Here is a 19898-nt window from a genome sequence, read left to right as displayed (position 1 = left end):
AACAGACAGTTTTCTCTTTCATGTAGCTTTCTAGTGATACACATCAGTACAAAAACAAGAAACAGTTTATGAATGAATGCAGCAATTTAGAAGTTTTTAAAACAGATTCCAAGAAGAGAAAACGCATTTGTGGAAAATGTGCTTACCATTCCTCAAAGAATAACAGCATTGTGCTGGACAAAAGGAATCTAAAAATCAGAGGAGTTATACTATTGTAATTTCAGAGCTTTCTCTAGCTAGATAAGTGCTAGGGTTATTTCTTCAATACATAATTTTGATGCATTTGGAAAATACATTAAGCTCGATTACATAGGATTTTTCTTTAAGCATAGGTATGAGTTAACACTATTTAGTTATTTGGATGCTGAATCATTATGTACCAAAAGGAAAAAAGAGGCAGCTTTCTCTGACTTACTGCATAAATGTATGCATCTACCACTAGAGGGCACAAATAAGGCTGTTTTCTGGGAAAAGGTTTTGAAAATGACAAAATTCCATATTTTGGAACAGTGACTGAGTTAAGATATGTAGATATGCATGTTTTCTTTAAATCTGAGAAGAAAAATCAAAACATACTCATACTTCACCATGTACCATTTTGTTCTCTTCCCTCTTCTCTCAAAAATAAAAAAGTATGCATGCACGAGGGAAATAAGAAATATCAATGGTTCATAAGAACTTAGACATAAATAAAATAATTAAAATTAAATGGTTATCAAGAAACAGATGAACACATAAAAACACTGCTACAGCAATATGGCAAAATGCCACAAATTAGCAAAAGTATTCATATTTGTGTACACCACACTTAGTATCTTTGAAGTGATTTTCTCCTAAATCAAGCACAGTACAGTTCACAAAACTGATTCCAAATCTTGCAAATATTAGATATATATTGCATCTTTTCTTAACAAATGTAGCACTGTGGTAAAAATAGGATATGATTTGGTTGCATTTTCACACAATACTGTGCTTGAGTCATGCTCGCAGAATACCTCCATCTGCAACAGCTGTTTTACTCCTTAAAAAAAAAAAAAAAAAAAAAAAAAGGAAAAGGAAAAAACAAAAACCCCAACTTCTCCAGAATAAGCAAACAGTCCCTAATCTTGTCACCCTCGATGTCTGACAAGTACTAATAACTATGACTAGGTTTTGATAACTCCCTTGATTTGTTTTCAGGGTTATTATTATTATTTTGCTGGAAAAGGGCCTTGTGGTAGCCAATGATTGTACTGGAAATAAAGCCAAAACAAACTAAGTTCAAAGTCTGCTGAGATGCCTCTGAGCTAGAGAAAGGGTAGCAAGGTGAATGGCATGATTTGGCTTCCGTGAGGAGAGTGAAAATGCTGTCGCAAATTGGATAAAAGTGATGAGTTGGTAGTTTCCATACCTTTCACATCTTGATTTTCCCCCTGATGTTTCCCATCACTAATTCACAGTAGCATCAAGAGTGTATCAAAATGTAGATTGTCTTCACTTTATTAAAATTTATCTAAAACACAAATTTTGAAGGTTATAAACAAGCAGTTAACAGATGTTCATTCAATCACTCAGCTTAGTCCCTTCCAAAATTTCCTTTAAAAACAACATATTCTTTTATTCTTTTTAAAAAATGCTCCACTAAAATCTACACACCTTCTGCACCTTCTATAAACATTTTCCTCTAGTCCAATCCTGTGTCCTTTCCTGCTTCAGGTTTTGTCATTTTTCTCCTGATGCCAACTTGAGATTCTACCATGGTTTATCCCCATACATGGCTGAATCCACAGAAAATGGCAATTATGACACATATACCCACTTATCCTCCCATTAATGGGCATGCATGTAGCAATATGAATCCTTTTTAAGAAACAGCTCATCTCAATCTGAGCCTGAGGGTAGAGTTTCCTCTACAAAATACTTTCAAATGCTTTGTCCTCTAGAATTTCTTGATTAATGGTTTTCACAAGTATGGGGGGTTAGGTGGGCCACAAACTGCTTCCAGGTGGCAAAAGAACTATTAACCCTTCTACACAGATTTTTAAAAAAGTATGTGTGTGTATTTATGTGTGCTATGTGCTTATGTAATACATTACATGCAAATACGTATTAGTATATATAAAACTTCCTAATTAACACTGACAAAGCCTTCAAGAGTAACACTGAGGGATATGGTGAACATTTTGAAACTAATTATGACCCTCTACTAAAATATTGCCAATTCATCCTCCCTGAGGAGAAAAAATACACACTTGTTTTTCATCTTGTGCATGAATAATCTAAGAAATTGACCTACTGAGCAGAAACCAAAGGAAGTTTATATTTGCCCAGTAATTTCTGGATTTGAGAATCAGTTATTCAAGCTTTAACCCATGTTTCTACTGACTTGATAGAGTCAAATTGACTTCAAAATTAATTTAACCCCAAAGACAGTGTGTTTCAGACCTCTGTCCAAATAAATAAATAAATAAATAAATACACCAACAAATTAAAACGGTTGCTTCCTTTTGGTGGAGTGGATCTTCCAGAGCCTGGGGGATGTTTGTACCTCCTCTCTCTTGGCCGTCACACCTTGAGCATTTGAGTTTACAGATTTCATAGAATCACTTAGGTCCTCTAAGTTATCAATGTTATTATATAGTTTCCTACAAAGTAGAAGTTGTCCAGATTATAATGAGAAATGCCCTCAAATTTTAAAGCCAAAATACTACACACCATGCATATCATTTATTTACTTATTTTAGAGACAGGGTTTCTCTCCGTTGCCACAGCTGGAATGCAGTGGTGCAATTATAGCTCACTATAGCCTTAAACTCCTGGACTCCGGTCATCCTCCAACCTCAGCCTACTGAGTAGCTGGAAATACAGGTGCACACCACTGTACCTGGCTAATTTATATATGTGTGTATATATATAAATTTTGTGTATATATATATAAATTTTGTGTATTTATATGTGTATATATGTTTGTGTATATATATAATTTATATATACACAAAATGTGTGTGTATATATATAATGTGTATATATATAAATATATACACACACACATGACATGAGCTACTGTATCTGGCCCACCATGCAGACTATGGTTAAAAAACTAAAAAAATCCACACCAAGCATACGTTACAACCTAATCTCTGAACAGTTCTACTGCTTCCATCTTCTCCATGATTCTCCTTCGAAAACTTTTGATTAGATCAAGATTTTTACACTGAACTGCTTATTCAAAAGAAATAAATGGAAGTGAAGTACACAAAAATGATTACAGTAAAATATTTACTTTATAAATAGCTATCATATATACATTTACATGAAATTTATATTAAATATATTATATGATATTTATAAAGTAAATCATTGATTTAAGTGTATTATATATATGATAGTTATATATAAATAAGAGAGAATAGAGTCCATATTTACACAAAAATTTGAAATAATTATAGTCCTTCTGTCATTCCTCTAGCTTATTTATGTAGTACATCTGAGCTGCAGAGAATTGGAAAAATCATGAATCATTCAAATAATTGTGAATGGTAATTTAATAGTTCGCCTTACAATATTCTACAATTGCATTGATCCAAGAGTCCAAGAGAAGACTGACAGGAACTTGATGCCATGCCACATAAAGCTTAAGTCATCATAAGTACATGTATTTCAAATAATTTTCATCTAAAAGAACATCGCATAAACATAAATGTAACAAAGATTCTAAAAACATGATCTAAATCAGAAAAGGTCAATCATTTTAAAAATGAACACGTTTCTATTTATCTGCCCACTTATATATTTAGTTTTAAGCAAAATGAACAAAGACTACTATGTAATTCTTTAGTAATATTTGATATATTAATTCCTAAATAAACATCCCTGGATTTTGTTATGCTATTTGACTAATGTGATGGATGATATGGGTTGCCAACAAGTATTATTTTCTTTTTCAATTTTAAGAGAACCTCAATTTTGTTCAAGGTATTATGGGTAGGAGTATGAATCCTCCATTTGGAGGAGGTTGAGCCCTCGTTAGCACTTCCATGTTATTTCTAATTAAGTTATGATAATCATGGTAGTTGGGGTTTTTTGGCAATGACTGACTTAGAAGTCAGCATAAGACTCAATTCCAGCCAATGAGCTATACAAGAAGTTCTACTAGAAAAGGAGGGTGTTTTGGACATTGTTGGGTGACGTCTGGATCTGCTGAAGCTGCCTTGCATCCATAAGGCTGAAGTCAACATACCCATGGTGGCAGAGTGGTAAGATGGAAAAAACAGAACCTAGACGAATGCCATTGAGCTGCTGAGTTAACCAACACTAGAATTTCCCTTTCTCCAGGCTTTTAATTTATATTTAAGAACATTTTAACTGGGTTTTCTGGTTTCTTGTACTGACATATGTTAAATCACATAATCCATGCCTATTTTAAATATGCACTTTCCTTCAATGTACCAGTTACACCTGCTAATGATAGTCTTTATACTGCAAAATCACTAGTTGTTATGCTGCATAGCAATAGCAAAAGTGATATATATGCCTTCCCCCCAACAGCTACATTAGGTCCCCGAACCACCTCAGGAAATATCAGTAGAATAATAAAATTAACCAGTGCATTGGTTATCTTAATGCATTTAGCACAGAAATCCTCCTACAGGGAGAGAGGGTACTTAGAGAAGTATATAAACATTATTTTATTTGAGTGCAAGAGATATGAAATCCATTTGCTATGAATGAAACAAACCAGACAACATCCTTGCAAAATCATTCCTATTTATTTTTCAATAGCATTCTACTAAACTCCAAAGATTGTGCATTAGGAGAAAACAGTGAGTATATCAGAGAAGAGCAGATCCAACCTATTAGCACTCTGATAAGCAAAGCAAATTACTGAGGACAATTACCCAGGAACTTTTATATTCTGCAAGCTTTGTTCTTGTGACTCATAAAATTCTTCTTGGTTGCTTGTACAAAGTCACTTCACAATGACTATCAGTGTCAGTGGGGGGGAAAAAAAGTTTTGTTCTATTTTACCCTTTTCAGTGTAACATGTAATTCATATGCAGTACATGTTACCTTAGATTGATGCTAGTGACTCATGGTAGGACCTTGAAGTAGTAACTAGCTGATGAAGGTCAGTGTCAATTTTGGTGACTGACAAATTATTTTGTGGGATAAGCAACAAAGTCACATTCATTTTAAGGTAAGCATTAGTATAGCATGACAACGCCATTTGCTCATGGGGTGTACAGAAATAAAAGTGGCCCCTTTTTATGTTTGACATGTGCAAGAGAACTTAAATACAGTAATATGTCATTACTTTCCTAATTCGTTCAACCAATACTTTTGAAACTGCCTTTATAACAAGGTTACAGAGAAATATCATAGCTAGAAGACACTCTTTTCCATGGTCTTTGTAAGTGAGAAAATGGAAGCCTAATGAGATAAAGAAATTTACACTAGCACAGGTATTTAGTGTCAGCAACAGATCTCAATTTTGAATCTCTTAACGTCTAGGCCACCACTCTTTCAACTATACCATGATACTCAGATAATATAAAAATCCTCCAAAAAAACTGCCAGTGTTTAATTAAACCAAGAAAAAGCATGAGTTTCAAATTATAAAAAGATATATTTTTTCCAACCAGCCCTGGTGATCTGACACATTCATGAAGAGCACTAATGAGAATGAATGGTACCAAACACAGGGAAGACAATACATAAAATAACAGGGACCATGAGGGAAAACAATAAAGTCTGAAGTGCTGATGGAAACTTAATGATCAATCCTTGGTTCCATTTTAGCTTCTGCCAGTGGCTGGCAGCTTATATTATGACATCAAAAGAGTTATCTGTGATGCTCACTGATCAAAGCTCATTTAATAAATAAATAGCATCCACTAGTAACCTCACAGAATATATTATGGTACAATTTAGTGGTTATAAAGCATTTTGTTGAATTATTTTAGGCCACCCTTGGAAAAATATTTATTGAAAATATTTATAGAAAGAACCTTACTTGTGTCTACTCAAGACCCTTTGCTAGCAGATGGGGAAAGTCAGAATCAGACTGAAGTGACTGACCCACGGAGCCTGGAAGCAACTGACAGGATTCAAATTCTGGTTTTCCTAACTCTTGGTCCAAATTGATTCTGTCCTGAATTTGACCAGGTAAGATTCATGGGCTTGTTGCAAAAGCAGACCAGGCCTTCTGAATATGCAGGTGTACGTGTTCATACTGCAGGCCATTTATTCAGCATTTCCATATGCATGACACTGGTGGAGAATGCAATGCACAGATGAATAAGACGTGCCTACTTTCCAAGAGCTTATGTGACACAAAGGAAGGCAGACAAACATATTTCATTGTCATGTGTTAAATATTATGACAGTGGAGAGATACAAAAGATTACTAAAAGGACAACTTTAAAAACCACCTCTCTTGTACATATCAAAAATGTCATCAAAATGCCACTTTCTGGTACTACCCATTTAGACCTTTGAAATGCAAATATTTCAGCCAGAGTCCTTGGGGAGGAGGTGGCTGGTTTGCCTGCTTCACTAAAAGGGGAGTGGTAGGAAAGGGGCTGAAAGGACAAAAACGCTGAACTGGAGTTAATTTACCCTCCTGTCAGTGATCTCGAGCTTGTCTCACAGGAAGGTTTCACATGCCAAAAATGGTTCTCTTGTTTAATCTTAATAGGAAAAAAGTGTGCAGGTTTTAGTTTATTCTGTATGCCAAGCCATGCTTGTAGAGAACTTCTTATGCACACACACATGATATAATAAATACTCTTCAAAATTTGGCAAATTTCCAAAATGGAGCAATTTCCCATACCTGGAAAGTATGTAATTTTTAGCAAAATCTTTTTTTAATAAATCTGAATTAAAATGTTTTGCCAAGCATAGAGCCTCCAAGGCTATAATAGATAATGTGTCAACAGTCCCTGCATCGAAAATGAAAGTTTCATCCTACATGAGAAGCTGATTTACCTTCTGTGCAGTTACTCTCTAAAATCTTATCTTATATTTAAATTCAATGTAATTTGGGTGAAAAAAAGAAGTCATTTTGAAACTGCAAACTAAGAAATTGAGCAATCAAAATTATTTTTGCAAAATAATTATAAAATCACTTTAATTGTTGTATTGATTATATACAAGAATTTTTTAACCTGATTTTTTAACATGATACTTTCTTATATATTTTAATTGTCTTATAATTTGGTTCAATGCTGCCCTTTTAAAAAATGAAAAAATCATCATATCGTATAGAGTGAGGCATCAAGTGTGTGTTAGGAATAGAGTTTTAAACCAAAGTTTCCTGAGGTTCAATGTACTCTGTATAAAATAGATTCCATAGCCAGACGCGGTGGCTCACACCTATAATCCCAGCACTTTGGGAGGCTGAGCCAGGTGGATTGCCTGAGTCCAGTAATTAGCGATCAGCCTGGGCAACACGGTGAAACCCTGTCTCTACCAAAATACAAAAAATTAGCCATGCGTGGTGGCGTGCAACTGTAATCCCAGCTACTCGGTATGCTGAGGCAGGAGAATTGCTTGAACCCGGGAGGTGGAGGTTGCAGTGAGCCGAGATCGCACCACTGCACTCCAGCCTGGGCAACAGGGCGAGACTCTGTCTCAAAAAATAAATTAATTAATTAATTTAATTTAATTCATTCCATTATTTGAAAAAAAATCCACACTCATTGGTTATCTGGACTAGACTCTAAACTGGGAGATAGATGGTGGGCCTCTTTGTGAGCACTGAGCAGCACATGCCTGGAATATACAATGTGTGCTGCAGTGCCACACACATATACACACAAATACACTTTTATACATATTAGGATATGCGTACATTCGTCAGGGAGACACAGAACACTGCAACTTTTTATTAGTAATAGCCCACATTTATCTAGTACTTACTATGTGTTAAGCTATATGCTAAGTGCTTTACCTGCATGGGTCAAAATAGAAATATCTAAGGCAGCATGTCATTAATTAACATAATATGAATAATTAAAATATAATTATTATTAAATAACTATAATTGCTTTTTATATTTATTAAAATAATTATAAATAAATGTTTGAAACACTCATTGACATACAATGGCGTCTTTTATGGCGAGTTCTAAGAAACACTAGGTTCTTTGACTGCAAACAGGTTATTACTTAAAAAAAGAAATTTAAGTTTAAGGAAGGATAAGATAAAATAAATCAACAGGCCTCTGTGACATAGCACTTCTTAAAGCCTTTACTATACAGCTACACGTGGTACTCTGTAAAAGCGAGAGACTGAAGACCCTGACATCACACTCATGCAAGGACACACGACATCTTAGAGCCCATCTCCAACCTGATACACACAAAGTACACCTTGGAAAACATTAATACAAAGACTCAAAGTACAACCTCATGGAAGAGTCAGGTAGGTGGAAAATGCTCATAAAGGAGATTAGATGTGAAATTTGCTGGAAAGGAGACTTTCCACTTGACTGATGGGCGGGGAAGGGGAAGCTGGAGTTGGGGGGAGTAATAGGGAAAAAGGCACAGAGCCCAGGCAGGGCGACGAAGTGGAGGGAGATCAGGCAGCAAGAGCAGTCCAGGGCAAAGCTCGGAAGCCTTGGAAGGGGAGTTAAGGAACTGGGTAATACAGGGAGCCCTACTTGGACATGCTTGTTCCTTTAAATCATCTCTTCTTTCCTTTACTAGGGATAATAGACAATCGCAGGCCCCTGTTCTACAGCCTCTGCTTAGCTATGACAGCACAGTTTTTATTCAAGAGAAGCTTGTAAACAAACTCGAAGACAAAAGTCATTATATATTTATATACATGCATTACAACCAGTCTTATTAAGATATGAACCAGGATCTTTAGGTCATGTCTTAGAATGTGAGTTGAGGGGAAAATGCTAGCCTAGTTGAAGTGGAGTGGGACAGTGGAAGGAGCATTGATCAGGGAACTGATAAATTTTTCTGGCCTCAGTTCCACTAGCTCCATGACTGCAGTCAAGTCCCTTAGCATCTTTGAATCTCAACCTCACAGAGATTATCAGTAAAGGTAGAGATGTGGCTGGACGATCTAAAATCTATGAAGCACTAAGTGTCTATGTTCTCTAGAGTGGTTTCTGTATATTTGTATTTTTAGGGTTTTTCTTTTTTTTAATAATAGCAGTAAACATTGTGACATAAAGTGGGGATAATATCAACCTGGCAGAGCTGATACAATAATTTAACATAAAAGACTAACAACATAAATGTAAATTGTTCCATTATTTCTCTAAGGCATGGCCACTTTTGCAATGGGTTCTTCATGAGCCCACCATTCCCACTTACATTCTTCCAAGTCACACCTCTCACTCCATGCTTTGTGGTCGTATTTGTCCTATGATTTCTGATTCTATTTGCCTCCTTTAAACATTGCAAGCCAAGGAGTAAGAAAGGAAGGAAGGTAAGGACTGAAGGGTGAACACAGAGGTTTTTCTCATTTGAGCATTAGCCTGCTCATCTCATTCTCACACTTTTCCCTGGGATTCCTCAAAACATCTTTCTCTTGGTGTAGACCAGTGGTTCTCAATTGCAGGTGATTTTGCCTGCCAAGGAATATTTGGCAATCTGGAGACATTTTTGGTTGTCAGCTAAAGGTCTAGGAGGTCTATTGGTATGTTGTAGATAGAGATCTGGGTGCTGCTAATCACCTTGCAAAGCATAGGACAGCCCCTACAATTAATCACCCAGCCCCAAATATCAGCAGAGCTGAGGCTGACAAACACCCAACTGAAGTAGGCAGTTTAGCAAAGAAAAGTATGTATTGGGAATGTAAAGAAAATGGATACACTACCAGTAGATAACAGGATTATGAAGATTATGTTTTTTAAGCAGTTTTGCATTTTAAGATTTTTCAATGAACTTAGGTTACTTTTAGTTTTCTCCCCAGCTATCTGGTAGAGCAGAGGAAGAAATGCTATTGGAAAACTTTATTGTGTTTGAGGTTTTATGATAGTACAAGTCAGCAGGAGGCTAACTTCTAAGTTCTTTGATTCTTTTATACCATAATGAGGTATATGTCATGGAGAAACTGCTGAATCCAAATGGAAGTAGCAGCTGTGCACCATGCTGATTATGTGATACTGGGGGGATCCAGCGTACTCAAAGCAAGACTGTGATGCCTGTTTCTTCTCAGCTATGCTGGGAGGCTTCCATCATCTTAGGCCTTATTTTAAAAGACCCCCTCCTCCCAAAATGAGAGTACTTAACATCCATACTAATGTCAAATCTTATGCTGAGGATGAGATACCTCCAGTTCCTCTTTTTTTTTTTTATTTTATTTCTATTTTTATTTATTTTTTTTTTTTGAGATGGAGTTTCACTCTTATTGTCCAGCTGGAGTGCAGTGGTGGGATCTTGGCTCACTGCAACCTCCGCCTCCTGGGTTCAAGTGATTCTCCTACCTTAGCCTCCTGAGTAGCTGGGATTACAGGAACCTGCCACCACGCCCGGCTAATTTTTTTGTGTGTTTTTAGTAGAGACGGGGTTTCACCATGCTGGCCAGACTGGTCTTGAACTACTGACCTCAGGTGATCCACCCACCTCAGCCTCCCAACGTGCTGGGGTTGCAGGCATGAACCACCATGCCCAACCTCCATTTTTACCTTCAAGTAAACAGTCCATGTAAAATAATGACTCACATTAGTAGATAACACTTATATAACATTTATATTTACGTAACTCTATAGCTTGTAATAACCTAGCATTTCAAAAATGTTAGCTCAATTATTTCCCAAAACAAGATTACAAAGCGTTATTAGCCTATTTTACTGCTGAGGAAGTTTCCAGGAAGTTGATGTTCTTACAAGGCTCACAGGGTCTTCAAGCCCCTGACTCCCAAGTGGTGGTTTTTCATTCTACCCAATATGAAGCATGGATATTTACGGTATTTCATCACACCCCACTCATGAACACAAATGCTGGTTTTCTATACCTCAAAGTGAAAATGGTGGTTTTCTTTGTCAAGGCTAATTTTTTGCTACTGACAACAACCTCTCGTCATGATTTCATTAGAAATTTAAGACTTGGCAAAGCTCCTAAACATCAAAGCAAAGGCTTCACTGGCCGTATTAGTTTGCTAGGGTTCCCATAACAAAGTACCACAGATTGGGTGGCTTAAACAACAGAAATTACTTTCTCACAAATGAGAAGTTAGAGTCGAAAGATCGAGGATGATGATGTCTTCTGAAGCTTCCCTCCTTGGCTTGTAGATACCATTTTCTCCCTGGGTCTTCACGTGGTCTTCCCTCTGTGTCTGTGTCGTGATCTCTTCTCATAAGGATACAAGGCAGATTAGATTAAAGCCCATGCTGGTGACCTAATTTTGACTTAATACCTATCTCCAAATACAGCTGCATTTTGGAGTATAGGGAGTGAGGACTTCAACCTATGAATTTTGGGAGGACACAATTCATGCCATAACGTTGGTGTCAGGGAATTTGTTAGAGCTCAGATCTGGGTTCCATAAATATCTGAAACCACAATGTCCAAATAGAAAGATCCTTTTGGAGTTATGCCATGTTCTGCTTTACCTGTAATTTTTATATCTGTTAAAAAATTTATCTAAACACTGCATTTTATTCTTAGAGCTTACCTTTGTGCAGTGATGTGGAAGATGTATTGACATGTTAATCTACTAATGTTTCAAGTTCTGCTGAACATTTAATTTTAAAAGATGTGAGGGGGCCGTTTAAGAGGTCTGTTTTTGGCTGCTTGGGAAACCACTTTTTGACTTTCTACGTGACTTCATTCTCCCTCCTACACCGTGGCAGGCCCAGGTCCTTGCTAGCATCAGGCTGTGCACAGCTTGGGTGGAGCTGCTGCGAGCTGCAAGGCTGCTGCTCTCCTCCTTTCCAGGTGCATTAACCTGAGCTCGCCTATAGAGAGAAGCAATTAACCAAATTCAAAATTATCTCAAATAGGACACAGCTTTTGTAGACATACCTGACATTTTTATATTTCAAGGGAGGCTGGAGGAGAAAGAACATTATAGAGAACGGAGCTAATTTCCAAGGTTAGGTGCTGCTCTGCTGCTCTCCTGATAGAGAAAGAGAAAGAACTAGAATTTTTACATGTAGATACCCCTGATACACATACATATTTTCTCTGAAATAAAGATGATGGCAATTGATCTGGAGAATAACAGCATGTATAGAAATAGGAAGAACTTGATTCTTGGCTCATAAAGTCTGGCTTATATCAGCAAATCTGTTATTTGCTTCTTACATGTCCTTGGGCAAATTGCTCCCCTCTGAGGTTTACTTTTCCATACGCAATAGAATGGGCATCATTCAGTGCAGCCTATTTATTTTACAGTTTTGTGTGGATCAAATGAGATACAGTATGTGAACTGTAAGAAAACAATTACCATTTTGAGAATTTTATTTTTATTGAGGTAAAAAATGTATAAAATTTACCCTATTTATCATTTTTAAGTATACAGTTCAGTAGTAGCAAATGCATTTATATTATTTTTCTTCTTCAGTTGTCCCTCCCTCATTGCCTCTCCAGCCTCTAGTAACCACCATTCTACTCTCAGAGTTGGCAATATATTTCTCTTCTCTCTAGTTGGAAATCCATCTGATCTCAGAGAATGAGAGAGAAGGACGCATCACAAGTAATCACAGATGCAAATAAAATGACTAATATTTAACAACCTCTTACTATGCTTGGGCATTATATTAAGCAGTTTATAAACATGGTCTTATCTAATTCTCATGAAAATCCTTTGAGGTAGGGATTATTGTTCTCTCTATTCTAGCTGCAAGGAAACCAATGTTTAAGGAGGTTAAGAGTCGAAGGCAGGCTTTGTCTCTGGGTTATCCAACTTCAGTATCTCTGAGTTTAGCTCGTATTCTATATGGTGTCCCCGAGAATAACAACAATGTAAATATAGTTAAATCTTTGAGCTCATCCAATGACTTCATCGTGAGGATTCCAAAATTAGATCTGGAGATCTACAAACTGGTTTATAACTTTTGCATTGTGAAATCTGAGTGAATAGACCAGGAAACTACTATAAATTATTTAACAGCAGTCACAATTGTACTATTATTTGCCACTATTAACAACATTCGGCCAGGCACAGTGACTCATGCCTGTAATCTCAGCACTTTGGGAGGCCGAGGCAGGTGGATCACTTGAGGTCAGGAGTTCGAGACCAGCCTGGCCAACATGGTGAAACCCCATCTCTACTAAAAATACAAAAATTAGCCTCGTGTGGTTACATGCACATGTAATCCTAGCTACTTGGGAGGCCAAGGCAGGAGAATCGCTTGAACCCAGGAGGTAGAGGTTGCAGTGAGCTGAGATCGCACCATTGCACTCCAGCATGGGTGACAGAGCCAGATTCTGTCTCCAAAAAAGGAGTTCACACATCTGTTTTCACATGAACATATGAAAAACTAGCCATAATAGAATATGGCAAATGTAAACAGTGATATGAACAAATAATTATAAAGGCAAAAGGATGGCATTAATTTAACCTGCCACCACCCAGCAAAGCTTCATGGCATTGACGTTTTAGTTGGGCCTCAAAGATGAATAGGTTTTCTCCAAATGGGGAGATGGGACAGCAGAAAGAACATGACCTCAGTACAGAGTACAGAAGTGTGAGACAGATGATAGAATTCCTCATTAATTATAGCTTACATAGTTCCCAAAGGAAAATGCCAACTCTTCTCCACTGCTATTAAATGGGCTTTCAGAAAACCACACCTCCAGCGGAGTTTCAGGCTTTTCGAAGACACCTCAACAAGAAAGTCAGAGGCAGATCTCATCGTGCACTCTTCTGTTGTCCCACCTATAAAACTGTAGCATGACTGTGTGCTTATTGCCTTATGAGATCCTATCTTATTTATCTTTGTATGCCAAGCACCCTGCATGCTACCTGACCCGCAGTAGAATTTAACATGCATTTGATTAATTAAGTGCCAAATTACAACATACAGTTAGTGTTGGCTGAATTTCTAGTGATGCTGTATTTCCTCTTTCAAATTTTCTCTGTAAGAAATCTTACAATTAAAAGTTATCTGGGTCAGACACTAAGAAAATTAGCATTTGTAACCAGTGTATTTAAGTATCTCATCTCAGTGAGGCATGCCACTGAAAAACAGTTTTATTTTTTCCAATCAGCACTCCTAAATATGTTGTGTCAAATTCTTTTTTCCTGCTGCGTAGAATATTTCATTGTGAAAACTTAGTATAGGTCCATTTACAGCTCCAGTCTCATCTCCTATTCAAGGCTGCCTCCTCTTTGCACGGAATGCTCTGCCCTGGCACACCCTCCTCCTTCTTACTCTCCTAGGCTCCCATATCGCGGGGGGTGGGGGGGGGGCTCCAAGAAGAGAAAGAAACAAGGATACATTTTGGTTCTTTCCTTGTTGTTCCTCGCAGGTAATCAAAGACAGCTGGTTCCTCCCCAGCATCCTCCACTCTTCTTCAGATTCTGCCTCCTGTGGCCCATCCAACTGTTTCTGGATGCTGTGGTCTCTTCCCCTAGGACAACCCCCTCGAGACCGTCATGGCAAGATGGCTCACAAGCCCAGCTATGTTCTACACCATCCAGTCCACCCCCCCCCAAAACAGCAGCCTCATCAAACCACCTGTAGCAGGAAAGGGTTGCCACGGCCACTACTGTGTCTTCTCTAAGCCTGATCTTCTCCCACACCCAGCTCTCTGCCCTGACCCTTCATCTCAGAGAAACTTAGGACACATGAGCAAATCTTAGCCTAATCTGATGTCCAACTAAAAAACAAGGTATAATTTTCCCCTCTTGGCAGATGTCCTACGCCTGACAATAGCTTCTCCTGGAACACCACTCAACTGGCTTTGGGAAGATGGAAACATGCTCCACAGAAAACAGAGGGACTTCCCTTTCACAAAAAAAATACTAGAATCTCCTCAAGATCAGCAAAGCAAAAGTCTCTAGAATAGGGTAAAGGAGAATTCCAGAGATAGTAGGGCTTGGAGAAGAAGCCTGAATGCTCATGGCTGGCCATATCTATTTTTGGTGGCAAAAAAAAAAAAAAATGCTTATAAAGTGGTAAAACAATGAAGCTCCTTGTCCAACTTTTCCATTCAGCTTCAGCTCAAAATGTAGTGTTGAATTACAACTCAACAGAGAAACTCACAACCAAACCCCAGCACTTCAGTTAGTTTTAAAAGCCACTTCAAGTCATGCAGGCATTTCTGCTATGAGGATATTAAAAGTCATATTGATAGTTCAAATCAGCATGGAAAAAATAGAGAGGAAAATAAAGTATTCCTAAGAGAGAGAAAGAAACAATGGAGGAAGGCAGAATGTAAAGGAAAACTGTTTCTCATAAAATTTACATGGATCATTAATGTGAAAATATCTACAATGTATCAGGTACTAAGTAAACATCTTGAAGAGATGAATGTGTAAGTAAAAGAAAAAATAAGGAGAAAGAAAGAGAGGAAAAAAGGAACAGCAGTTGTCAGAATTTCACGTCTGTGTTCTGTGGAACATTTTACTCAGCCTAAACAATAAATTATCATCATTCTCAAGGGAAAAATAATCCTGCTGTTCCAGTTGCCACTGGAGAAACTGTGACTCTCATCACCACTGTATCCCTAGTGTCCGCTGGCTATAAAGAGATGAGAAAACAGAAAATACTTCTTTCCAGAGAGCAAATGACAGCAACCATTAGTCAGTGTAAGCTTGCCTTTGCAAATGAAGGAAAACTCTATCTTAGTTATAAAATATCAACATGCTTTATGCAACCAACTTTCTGTTAGTCATAGTATCCCAAGAAGACGAAGAACAGAAATGTGTTTAAGAATTTCTCAATAAGATGAAGGTCTATGCGGGCAGGAACTGCTTAATTCATCACTGTGTTCCCAATATAGTGCATCTAGAAGATAATTTAAAAAAAAAAAACCCTGGAGAATGAGTGAATGACATTGCTCACTATATGGATCTTCATTTAATCTCTTTATCAAAGAAAACTGTAACTATCTTTTTATCCTAAAGGTAATCAGTAGGGTTTCAAGAAACACCTCCATGAGCCTTTCTGACGTGTTAATATTACTCTATAACTTAGAATCTAAAATCTGACACTTGGGAGACATTTTATCAGTTAACAAGTTTTTTAGGTGTTATCTCCTGTTTTTTTAAAAGATGCTAAGAGGAGGGACTAGAACAAGTTTCTGAAACTTGCAGCTAACTGGGGGGTGGTTGGCACCATGCTCCAAATGATGCTCTCTCAATGGTAACTGAAGTCTCAGCAAACTCAGAATCTCTTGGTCAAAGGCTGAACAAAGCCTGCTATTTTAGGCATTTGGTAATAAATTATAAGAATGGATCACAGGAATACACTTACTGAAAAGCAATTGAAGAGAAAGCTTTTAGAAAAACAGATTTTTGGCAAAAGCAGCCATGAGCTATTCTGGTCTTTGGCATTATGAAGTCCATAGAGCAAATTTCCAAAGCAATTAATATAAATGAACCTCACATTTAAAGAATCAATTCTTTTATATGAGATGCAAAGAGAGAGAGACTAATATCCAGGCTTACAAATAAGCATTCCATATCATTAAAAGTATCAAAGATTTGAACCAAAAGGGCCTAAAGTACCAAGTTTATATTATTACTATCATATGCATTACTAGACAAATGTCCTGATCTCAAAAATATAACCAACACAGTTTATGGAATCCTTCAATGTAACAAAAGACTTCATTATGTGTTGAGAGTGAAATGTGATTTATAAAGAGGAATAACAGAGATAGTAAACTACACAAGAAGCCATAGCTGTTTCTCTGGGCTTCTCCAGTGGGTTGAATGCTGTGGAAAATGTACCCCAGCCTTGTGTTGAAATGAGCTGCCAGGTTTTTTCTATTGTATGTGCAGTAAAGCCTTTTTGGGAGGATATTAGAAGTCTGGTAGCTTTTTCTCTAGTCACTGGCAGTGGTTAGCAGCGTCCACCTCATTTGTATGTAGGTTAGTAGCACCACCAACACCAAGGGAGAAAATGAATGATGGTTCTAATTCTTAGAGAAACCTATCCGATTGGAAAATATCTCTAAACAAGCATGCTGTAAAAATACATCCACATATTTCATATAGAGGGATTCATAAGTTTCCTCAAAGATACAAAATATTTGATTTTCTGTTTTAAAAAGCTCCAATGCTTCCAAACATTGCCAGACTCTCAATACTGTAAATACTTGCAAACGTTTTCTGTCCAATTCCACTAATAACCTGTCAGATGAATTACACCTGTGGGGACAAATAAACGCCTACTGGATAGTTTAGGGCTATCATAGCTCTTCTGCCTTTATTTTGTAAATTATCCTCTAGCAAAGAGGCATTACACACCACACGCCATGCCTTGTGTAATATAGTCTACTAGAACAGGAGTTTTACTATTTATCTTTCATAGAGGAAGGATTTATTAAGCACCAGCTGCGACAGGCACCATACTAACTAAGCTCCAGGGTTATAAAGGTGAGAAAAGCAGTGTTGAGGCTTTGCCATCGAGGGACTTCAAAGCAAGTGGAAGGAAGGCTGTATAAACCCATGAATACGATGAACTTAAGAAATGCCCCATAACAAGAGGTGTGTACTGTGTCTTAGAGAAGTACCAACTAGGATGGAAATCTCTCTGGGGGGTTCTCAGAGGCCACTTTGATCTGGGCAGATGGTTATCAGAGACCATTGTCCAACGAGGTAATTTGGTTAGTTGTACACACCTGGAGAACACTTGAACTGAGTCAAACTGAGGAACCAGCTAATCTATTGGAGAGCACAGACATTAACTACCGATTAAGAATAGTTAGCTCATTCTGTCCCAAAGATTATGTACGCATAAGGCAATTGAGGAACACAAAAGCATAGGGTGTGTGGTGGGGAAGTGACCACGGGAGCCTGGATGGGGAAGATTCGCAGACGCCATGTTTAGGAGTTTAGGCATTTCACACACAGAATGGGAAGCCTCTGAAGGCTTTAGTTCAAGGTAAAGAAATAATCAGACTTGCACCCCTAGAAAACATTCTGGAGGCCACTTAAAGTCTGGAACAAAGAGAAGCATGGAAAGACGGGTTAATGAAGCCATTCCAGACATAAAAAGGAAATAGTGAAAATCTACCTTAAAAATCTGATTCCCGTTGTAGATGATCATGTTTTACCAAATGTCTGATGTCCTCCATGCAGGAGGATAATGGCTTTTCTCCCTGTTGACCTCAGCAGTGACCAGGCATATTGCTTTGCCCAGTGTAATGTCACTTACAGGTAGAAGTTTTCAGAGGCTGATCAATCAGCCAAGGTCCTGGAATAACAGAGCTGTAGCCAAGTTACAGTGCCATAGGACCACAGGACATGAGCAAGAAATAAATCTTTCTCTTTGTATGTTGCTGAGATTTGGGGATCTTTCTGTTACTAGCCTAGCCTGACTTCTAAAATCTCCAAAATAGTGTGCAGTTTATTTTTCCTATTTTCTTGTGGTGAAAAGCACTGCTGACAATCAATGAATAAATATTTATTAGGCCTCTACTTGAATATTGACACTGTGTTTACTGATGACCAGTTTTTTTCTCCCTTAGAGAACTCGCAATCATGCCAGGAAGAGATGACATGAAACAAACAATATCTTTGGGAATTCAGAAAGCATAGAAATTTCTTCCACCTGAATAGGATGGGTCATGGATGGTTTCCCACAGGGTGGAATGAGAATAGGGAAAAATGAAACAGGTATGTAATTAAGAGCAGGATGGGGAACAGGAAGAGGGTAAAGTCATAGAGACAAAGGCAAGAAAGGAGAAATGCGTACACAATCTTTGGGACAAAATGAGCTAACTATTCTTAATCGGTAGTTAATGTCTGTGCTGTTCAATAGATTAGCTGGTTCCTCAGTTTGCTAGTCACAGTTCAATTGTTCACCAGCTGCGTACAGCTAGCTCAGTGCAGACAGACAGCATCTCATCATTGCACAAAGTTCTATTGGATAGTGCTAGTCTAAGAGAATTAAGATATAAAATAAGAAAATATAAAGAACCAGAGAGTCTTTGAATGTTGGGATATTTTCTTTTAGTTAAAAGTTCAAAAGTTAAGAAGCATAGTGACAATATGAAAGTAACTGAAAAGATTAGTATTAGCAAGAAGGGAGAATTAATGAGATATGGCTGCAGAGGAGCATAGTGAGGGGATTTTGCAGCAACCGATGAGAGTGACCTAGATCAAAATGGTGATGGGAAGAATAGAAAGGAGCACAGTCTATTCTCATAATTTGTGGAGTTTGTATTTGCAAATTTGCCGTTCACTTAAGTTTATTTTATTTTATATTTAATTTTTATATTTAATTGTATTACTTTATTACATTCATAAATTTAAATTTAAATTTATGAATGTAATAAAGTAATGAATTTATTAAATTTATTTTACAATTTATTTCATAACCCTAAAATCAATACTTGCGAGACTTTCTCCATCATTAACAGACAAGTGCCGCATAGAGGAAAATGCCAGTTGTCTAACAGATGTGCGCACTTCCAGCTGAAGTCCAACATGGCAACGCTCTGCCTTCTCGTTTCAGCTCTCATACTGTGCACAAGTGTCCTTTTTGAGTTCATTTTGTGCCATATTGTTTGAGTTTTTGGAGTTGGTGATGTTGCTGTTTAAAAGGGCCTCCAAGCATAGTGCTGAAGTGCTTTCTGTTGTTTCTAAGTGCAAGAGAGCCATGCTGTCCCTTACAGGGAAAATACACGGGTTCGACATGTTTCATTCAGGCATGAGTTACAATGTCGTTGGTCATGAGTTCAATGCTAATGAATCAACAACATGTATTAAAATAAGGTGTCTTCCAATAGAAACACATATAAAACAACGTTCTGGGTCGAGGGGCTGAGGAAAATGTT

General features: G+C 37.5%; 1 protein-coding gene across 4 annotated transcripts in view; it reads right to left on the bottom strand.

The window, feature by feature from the left end:
• The window catches only part of LOC105469844 (fibroblast growth factor 14), a 681850-nt gene that overhangs the window by 429573 nt on the left and 232379 nt on the right, over positions 1–19898 (bottom strand). The window contains exon 1 of one of the 4 annotated variants that reach the window (XM_071081608.1): positions 1391–3257. The exons of the other annotated variants lie outside the window; for them this stretch is intronic. The gene's annotated coding sequence lies outside the window, so the exon portion shown is untranslated. Of the gene's footprint in view, positions 1–1390; positions 3258–19898 lie in introns of those variants that run through there. 4 annotated transcript variants of the gene reach the window in all.

The sequence above is a fragment of the Macaca nemestrina genome, chromosome 16, assembly GCF_043159975.1.
Source record: "Macaca nemestrina isolate mMacNem1 chromosome 16, mMacNem.hap1, whole genome shotgun sequence".
NCBI lineage: Eukaryota > Metazoa > Chordata > Mammalia > Primates > Cercopithecidae > Macaca > Macaca nemestrina.
The sequence above is the reverse complement of the archived record's forward strand: the minus strand, read 5'-3'. Positions and strand labels throughout refer to the sequence as shown.